General features: G+C 41.0%; 1 long non-coding RNA gene across 1 annotated transcript; it reads right to left on the bottom strand.

Moving 5' to 3' along the window:
* Window positions 1–2: 2 nt before the first annotated feature.
* On the bottom strand, window positions 3–2,250 carry LOC140581500 (uncharacterized). Its single transcript, XR_011984583.1, has 4 exons — window positions 1,815–2,250; window positions 1,542–1,711; window positions 677–813; window positions 3–96 (listed from the first exon to the last, which is right to left on the bottom strand). It is a non-coding gene; the product is annotated as an uncharacterized lncRNA (long non-coding RNA).
* Window positions 2,251–8,975: the final 6,725 nt, after the last annotated feature.

The following is an 8,975-nucleotide window of genomic DNA, read 5'->3' on the forward strand; positions in this document are numbered from 1 at the left end:
GCATGGCCACTCTTTGAATCCGGGTCCTTCAAGTTTGGGAACAAGGTCGTAATGCCAAGCGCATATATAATGCGGACATTTACTGGAGGGATCCTCCTAATAAGAGACCGACACATAATTGAAGTGGTACTTCATACAAACAACTTGCATTTCACTTAATTATGCCCCACTAATTCAAGTGTCAGGAAAGTTTTATTGTAAGCATTTGTGCAACATCAAAAAACATTGTGCTACCTAAGACCAACAAATTCTCCAAGTAATTTTTGAACATTATCCAAATCTCAGGTATCTAATTGCATTGATTTGCACTTCTCTCGTGCATATTTTCACGAGACATTGCTAAATACCAATAAATTCTGAAAATTGGGTATATGCGTTAAACAAAGCTTACCATTTTTATAATTCTAACTGTACAAGGTTGAAAAATTTGTTGAGCAACTTGATTTACTTGATAAAATAGATACAATTTCCCCATGAAGGAATGATGCAACAAATTTACCCATGAAGGAATGAAACTTACGCAATAAAACATTTTCCTTAAGGCACTCCATCATGTAACCTTTTCACATAACACATTGACAATGAGTTTACATGTTTATAAAAATCCACTTAAACGGAAAAAGGGAATTGGTCAATAACATTTTAAAAGGGTCCTTTGAAATGGACATTCATTTACCCATGACTCTCTACCATGTCTGCCACAAGAATGTTAACCATCTTTCTTCTTGTGCCATCAGAAAGGCACTTGGTTCTCTCATATTCCTTGAAAATGTGGTCACCACCTGGTTTTGAATAAAGCGCTTCTTTAACAGTCTGAAACAAGAGGGTTGTTCATGTTATTCATATTCAGGCTGATAATCCTACTGTACCCAGTGAAGAAGTCAATATTTCACTCAAAAAAGTGGCATTTTTTATAGTCTTTGGAAAATATAAAATTTGCACAACAGCACTGGGATAAATTCCAATGCAAACAAAGAAATAAAATTCAATTCAGTGAAAGTCTGTCAAATTCCAGTGATTGCTGTTTTACTATTATTTGGGAATAAATATAATGACATGCATATTTGAACTGTATTTTGTGCTATACAAATACCGAATTATGTATGAGAAAGTTTAGGTAAACAAAATTGAGGACTGAACAATAAGTTTATAAATGACGTGATGGTGGCCTTCATTAGGTTATAAACCTTCCATGGAATTCTGGGAAATGTAGTTAGTTAGTTTTCGATTAACAATCATAATGTATAAAACACACATTACTGTAATATTTTTACGTTTGTGCTTTATGCGATTCATAATTTTTAGTTTAGTTCAGGCTATTTAAAGTCCAATTATTTTAGAAACTGGAATTTCAATGAATTTATTTGATTTCAATTCTGTTTCCTGTCATTCCAATTCAATTTCCCTTCAGCTTCATGCAATTCTAATTCTACTTCCAGGAAGCGGATTCAAACTTTCAATTCATGAATGGTCCCAACCCTGCAAAATATTGGCTATTGGCAGGTCATTTTAAAGAGATCAGACCATATTTTAACACTTACATCTCTTGCAATGTTGCTGTCAGGGGGTCCTTCAACCATCCCTTTTTTCGGACATTTCTTGGTTTTATGTGTTAGTGTCAAGTCTGAACCTGATGGCCCTTCTGATTCACAAGATCATGACCACTCTGCTAAAGATGAGGCCTCTGAAGAAGACTCCTCAACACTGTTATCTAAGAACACATGACCTTGTGTTAATTTCAATTTGCAAAATACATAACAGAACTACACTACAATTTTGCATTGTGAGAGAAACCAAAGGCTGCAATTTCTTACCACTGCAACTTTCAGTGAAAACCTTGAAGGACACCTGAGATGACTTCAGAAGTTCATCAAATATGTCCGAATCCACTTCGACTCCTGCAGAATCCTTTATGATCAAGGAAGTAAACGCTGGCAAATTGAATTTTGCCAGCACTAAGACAGAAAAGATGACTTCATTAAGGGTTATAAGCAGTGCTTGAAGTGGGAAAAAATAAGTGCAGGAACTCTAATTTTCTCGGGCCACTGTCGCTGCGTCGGATCAGTTTCAGTAAGTACCAGAACGCAGAAAAAAGTGGCGGAACCCAAAAGACGAAAGTACAGAAGTTCCGGAACTGCGTTCCGCTGCGTTCCGGCCCACTTCAAGCACTGGTTATAAGATAACATGAAGAGTGAAACCTTGAATGCATGAATAAACATGACAGTCAAACACATGGAAAAACTAATTCGATCTAGATCTATTAGATCTAGTAGCAACATCACAGTGCTGTATTCCTCAGTAACAAGTCATGAATTTAACTTATAATAGCATCAAATAAACATATCCATTGAATATTAAACCACCCTTATTAAGAATTACATGACTGATCCTATTGTTTAAGATTATTGTCATTATTTATACTATATAGATTATCTGCTGGTTATCTTGTAAATTGTGCCTTGTGGATCAAATTTTTTTTACTGTAAAGTAAGTAACTCAAAAATGTATAATTGATTGAAACTATATCACTGCACTAAAATTGCCTGCGTCTGAAAATTCAGGGTAACTGTAGACATCTTCTGTCTTTGGATCTCCTCTCTGACCGTAATTTGGACTTTTTGTGTTTGACTGAAACGTGGCAACAGCCTAATGACTTTATCTCACTCAATGACTCCACTCCACCGGAGCTTGTTTATGTTTGTAAAGCGCGCGACTCGGGGAGGGGTGGAGGTCTCGCGATGATTCACCGCAGGCAGTGGAAAGTTACCCCTATCCCCGCTCCGCTCCATTCCATTCATTTGAATACACTGCATCTCAGCTTCCTGGATCTACTCCTACTATTATTTGTACAGTTTACCGACCACCTAGGCCAAATAAGGATTTTCTGACTGACTTTAGTGCTCTTCTTGCTCATTTCTCAGTACTCTCTCCTAATATATTAATCCTCTGTGATTTCAATATTCATATGGACATTGATAATAACCCCCTTTCCAGAGATTTTGCATCCTGTCTGGATAGTTTCGGACTCCGCCAACATATTGCATTTCCCACGCATTGCAAAGGCCATACCCTGGATCTGGTGTGCTGCTCTGGTGTTGTCCCTTCTGACTGCAAGGCTGATTTGTTTCCCCTCTCTGATCATTTGCTAATTTCGTTCAATATAAACCTTACACTTTCCAAAATCTGTACTCCTCGCGAGATTACATTTAGGAAAATTGGTGATATTAACTCAGATCTGTTCTCATCTGCGATTAATGGACTCCCAGGCACCCATAGTCTCTCCACCCCTGATGAACTGGCTTCCTACTACGATACCAACCTCCATAACCTTCTTGATACATTCGCTCCAGTTAAATACTGATCCGTTACATTTTCCCGCTCCGCACCATGGTTCACCCCCACCTTGCGGGATCTCAAAACTCAAGGTCGCCGACTGGAACGTCTAGTTAAGAAAACTGGACTTACAATTCACAAGGAAATGTACCGTAATCATATCTTGTTTTATAAGGACTGCATTGACTCAGCCAAATCCTTATATTACTCCAGTATAATTTGTTCTAATGAATCCAATTCCAAGTCTCTTTTCTCTCTGTTTAATAATATTACACGATCCCGGAATTCTTTTCCCTTGCATACGTACTCTGTTGATTTTTGTAACTCCCTCATGTCCTTTTTTACATCTAAAGTTGCTGATATCCACCAGCAACTTAACTCTGGTGGGGCTATGCTCGCTGAATTCGATTCTCGATTACCCTCTTTGCTCTCCTCTCATGTATTCTCTAATTTCACTATGCCCTCAGTAACTGATGTATCAATAATCATCCAAAAATCTAAACCTACCACCTGTCTACTCGACCCTATTCCTACCTCGTTAGTTATAGCCTATCTCCCCTTACTGGCCCCTCTTATTACCTCTATTATTCATTCTTCCCTTAATACTGGGATTGTCCCCTCATCATTTAAAATTGCTGCTGTTATACCTATTCTGAAAAAACCTGGTACTGATCCTTTTAATTTTAATAACTATCGCCCTGTATCAAATCTCCCTTTTATCTCCAAAATCCTTGAGAAAGTTGTTGCCTCCCAGCTGCACACTTATCTCACTAATCATAATCTTTACGAACACTTCCAGTCTGGCTTCCGCCAACACCATAGTACTGAAACAGCCTTAATTAAAATTACCAACGACCTCCTGATGGCAGCTGATTCTGGCCTGCTAATTATTCTTATCCTCCTGGATCTGAGTGCAGCCTTTGACACCATTTCTCACCACACTCTTTTGAATCGATTAGCATCAATTGGTATTAGTCAAATTCCCCTCGCTTGGTTCACCTCTTATCTGTCAGGTCGCTCCCAATTTATCCACCTCAAATCCTATTCCTCACGTTCATTTTCCGTCTCAGCTGGTGTGCCCCAGGGTTCAGTATTGGGGCCCCTACTTTTCATTATTTACATGCTTCCTCTCGGCTATATATTTCGTAAATACAATGTTAACTTCCATTGTTATGCTGATGACACCCAGCTCTACATTTCTTCTAAACCAAGCTCCTTTCTTCCACCCACATCCCTCTCAGATTGTCTTATGGAAATCAGATCATGGCTCTCATCCAACTTTCTCAAACTCAATATTAGTAAAACTGAAGTTCTACTAGTCGGTACACCTTCAACATTAATCAAGTCCCCTAATTTCACTATCAATATTGATAACTCTGCCATCCACCCCTCCACCCAGGTTAGGAGTCTGGGCGTCATCCTCGACAACACTCTCTCATTTCACTCACATATTAACCATATCACCCGGTCTGCATATTTTCATTTACGTAACATCAATCGACTCCGTCCTGTCCTCACCCCCCATGCTGCTGCCATTCTCGTTCATAGTCTCGTCACCTCCAGAATCGACTATTGCAATTTTCTTCTATTTGGTCTTCCTAAAAAGTCCCTCCGTAAATTTCAGCTCCTACAGAACTGTGCCGCCCGACTCATAACCCGCACTCCTTCCAGAGAACACATTACACCAGTCCTTCAGCAGCTTCATTGGCTGCCCATAGATGCCAGAATAAAATACAAAATTTTGCTTCTTACATTTAAATGCATCCATAACCTGGCCCCTCCATACCTGTGTGATCTGATTCACATCGCCATTCCGTCCCGCTCTCTCAGATCCTCATCTGTTCCTTATCTCAGTATTCCCTCTGCCCGCCTTGTCACTATGGGAAACCGAGCTTTTAGTTGCTCTGCACCCCTTCTCTGGAATTCACTACCACCTACTATTAGGAACTTAGACTCACTTCCCTCATTTAAGAGTAAACTCAAAACCCATCTTTTCAGACAGGCTTACTCACTTTAGTACACATCTCTCATCTTAGTCGCTGTTTTATTTTATTCATGTGATTTAATTGTTTTATGTATTTTTATTTGTTTTTATTGTTTATGCTCTGTAAGGTGTCCTTGGGTTTTTGAAAGGCGCCCAAAAATAAAATGTATTATTATTATTATTATTATTTGGTACCCTGACCCATTTGCTCACTCCTTTGTAGTCTACTGGATCCAGCATTTCACCACCTTCAAATGGTGGTGTGGAATATACTGTATAACGCACACTAGTAAATATACACTCACCTAAAGGATTATTAGGAACACCATACTAATACGGTGTTTGACCCCCTTTCGCCTTCAGAACTGCCTTAATTCTACGTGGCATTGATTCAACAAGGTGCTGAAAGCATTCTTTAGAAATGTTGGCCCATATTGATAGGATAGCATCTTGCAGTTGATGGAGATTTGTGGGATGCACATCCAGGGCACGAAGCTCCCGTTCCACCACATCCCAAAGATGCTCTATTGGGTTGAGATCTGGTGACTGTGGGGGCCATTTTAGTACAGTGAACTCATTGTCATGTTCAAGAAACCAATTTGAAATGATTCGAGCTTTGTGACATGGTGCATTATCCTGCTGGAAGTAGCCATCAGAGGATGGGTACATGGTGGTCATAAAGGGATGGACATGGTCAGAAACAATGCTCAGGTAGGCCGTGGCATTTAAACGATGCCCAATTGGCACTAAGGGGCCTAAAGTGTGCCAAGAAAACATCCCCCACACCATTACACCACCACCACCAGCCTGCACAGTGGTAACAAGGCATGATGGATCCATGTTCTCATTCTGTTTACGCCAAATTCTGACTCTACCATTTGAATGTCTCAACAGAAATCGAGACTCATCAGACCAGGAAACATTTTTCCAGTCTTCAACTGTCCAATTTTGGTGAGCTCGTGCAAATTGTAGCCTCTTTTACCTATTTGTAGTGGAGATGAGTGGTACCCGGTGGGGTCTTCTGCTGTTGTAGCCCATCCGCCTCAAGGTTGTGCGTGTTGTGGCTTCATAAATGCTTTGCTGCATACCTCGGTTGTAACGAGTAGTTATTTTAGTCAAAGTTGCTCTTCTATCAGCTTGAATCAGTCGGCCCATTCTCCTCTGACCTCTAGCATCAACAAGGCATTTTCGCCCACAGGACTGCCGCATACTGGATATTTTTCCCTTTGCACACCATTCTTTGTAAACCCTAGAAATGGTTGTGCGTGAAAATCCCAGTAACTGAGCAGATTGTGAAATATTCAGACCGGCCTGTCTGGCACCAACAACCATGCCATGCTCAAAATTGCTTAAATCACCTTTCTTTCCCATTCTGACATTCATTTTGGAGTTCAGGAGATTGTCTTGACCAGGACCACACCCCTAAATGCATTGAAGCAACTGCCATGTGATTGGTTGATTAGATAATTGCATTAATGAGAAATTGAACAGGTGTTCCTAATAATCCTTTAGGTGAGTGTATAGTCTACTTCAGAGCCAGGCACTTTGCTATACTGTACTTTGTTAGAGAATGGAATAGTCTTCCTGCTAGTGTAGCGCAAGCTAAAAACCCTGGGCTCCTTTAAATCAGAGCTAGATAAGACTTTAACAACTCTCGAGCCATTAGTTAAGTTCTCCCCAAACGAGCTTTATGGGCCGAATGGCTCCTCTCGTTTGTAAATTTATTGTTCTTATGTTCAGTGTGCCGTCTAGTGAAATGCGGCAGGCACATCAGCAAAACGTTGAAATGAAGCACTAGTTGTTGCTAACTCGCCAACATTGACGAGCCCGGTACTCTTCTAAAAATTCAACTGATTTCAACTTGATACGCCATAGGAAACACCGCTCCGTTTGGTTTTTTTCAGGCGCGACCAGATTAATTTAATATGCAATACACAATATTAAAAATGAATCGCAATTAATTCATTGCAAAATGTGAAATTTATTCGTTATTTACTTTTTGTTAATTGACAGCCTTCGTAAAAGTTCTCCAGGGCGTAGTTTTCCCGCCCGTTAGTCATGTGCTAGCAGCGCATGAATGCTTACAATATATAAAATTAGCGCCATGGAGGCATCAAAATTTCTATAACACATCGCAACGTTTATGCAATAACTACAGCCGAAAAGTAAAATTCACTCAAAATCATTCTAGAACACATAAAGGAGTTACATAACTTACCTGCTGCCAGTGTCTGTATTCGTTAAATGGCCGCCGAAATAAGCAAGACAGTTTCTTTCCAGAGATGGATTCTTCACCGGAAAAGGAGGTGTGGTAAATTTAACACTGACCGTGTAAAAATTAATAAACGACCGATATATGCACCGACACTTTCAAGAACGGATTCTTGAAGTGTTACTCTTGCTAGATTACGTGTTTAAATAACACTTAACTTTGTTGATTTCAACTAACACTGAAAAATTAACACTGACAGTTTTGCTGTGTATGGTCACAAGCTGTGGGTAGTGACCGAAAGAACGAGATCGCGAGTGCAGGCGGCCGAAATGAGTTTTCTCCGCAGAGTGGCTGGGCTCTCCCTTAGAGATAGGGTGAGGAGCTTGGTCATTCGGGGGAGACTCAGAGTAGAGCCGCTGCTCCTCCGCATTGAGAGGAGCCAGATGAGGTGGCTCGGGCATCTGCTTAGGATGCCTCCTGGACGCCTCCCTGGTGAGGTGTTCCGGGCATGTCCCACTGGGAGGAGGCCCCGGGGAAGACCCAGGACACGCTGGAGGGACTATGTCTCGCTGGCCTGGGAACGCCTCGGGATCCCCCCAGAGGAGCTGGAGGAAGTGGCCGGGGAGAGGGAAGTCTGGGTTTCCCTGCTGAGACTGCTGCCCCCGCGACCCGACCTCGGATAAGCGGATGTTAATGGATGGATGGATGAAATAGTAAAAAGTGTGTGTGGGGGGGGATTAGGTATCCCAACAAAAATGCCCCGTTATTTTTACGGTGTGGGGTCCATTTCTCAGATCCCCACTAACATCTGTGAATGCAATCAAAAAGCTAAACATGCAAAAAGTCTCATATTTTGTTTGGTAGCTTATGGTTAAAGTTAGGGCTGGGTAGGGGTCATGTTGGGATTAATGTTGTGTGTTTTAATCCTCCTCCCATACTGGTCAGGATCATGTTGAGAATTAATGCATTTTCCTCTCATTTTTCTTCAGGGGAGCTCATGTTCAGCACGATCAAATGTACGCTGAAGAAGAAATTTAAGTGTGTTTTTGAAGGGAAAGCTAAGGAAGGATGGCCAACACTTCTCAAAGAGATTTACACAGAACTCTACATAACTGAAGGTGGGACTGGAGGAGTCAATGATGAACATGAAGTGAGACAGATTGAAACAGTATCCAAGAAAAGGTGAACAGAGGATACTACAGTCAAGTGCAATGATATATTTAAACCCATATGTGGGTGTGAGACACCTATAAGAACTGTACTCACTAAAGGGGTGGCAGGTATCGGGAAAACAGTTTCTGTGCAGAAATTTATTCTCGACTAGGCAGAAGGGAAAGCAAACCAGGGTGTTCACTTCATATTTGCTGTTCCTTTCCGGGTCCTGAATTTGATTAAGGATGAATACTGTCACGATGCAGGGCGGAAGCAGGCAAATGAAGCCGTGAA

This window comes from Paramormyrops kingsleyae, chromosome 21 (genome assembly GCF_048594095.1).
Source record: "Paramormyrops kingsleyae isolate MSU_618 chromosome 21, PKINGS_0.4, whole genome shotgun sequence".
NCBI lineage: Eukaryota > Metazoa > Chordata > Actinopteri > Osteoglossiformes > Mormyridae > Paramormyrops > Paramormyrops kingsleyae.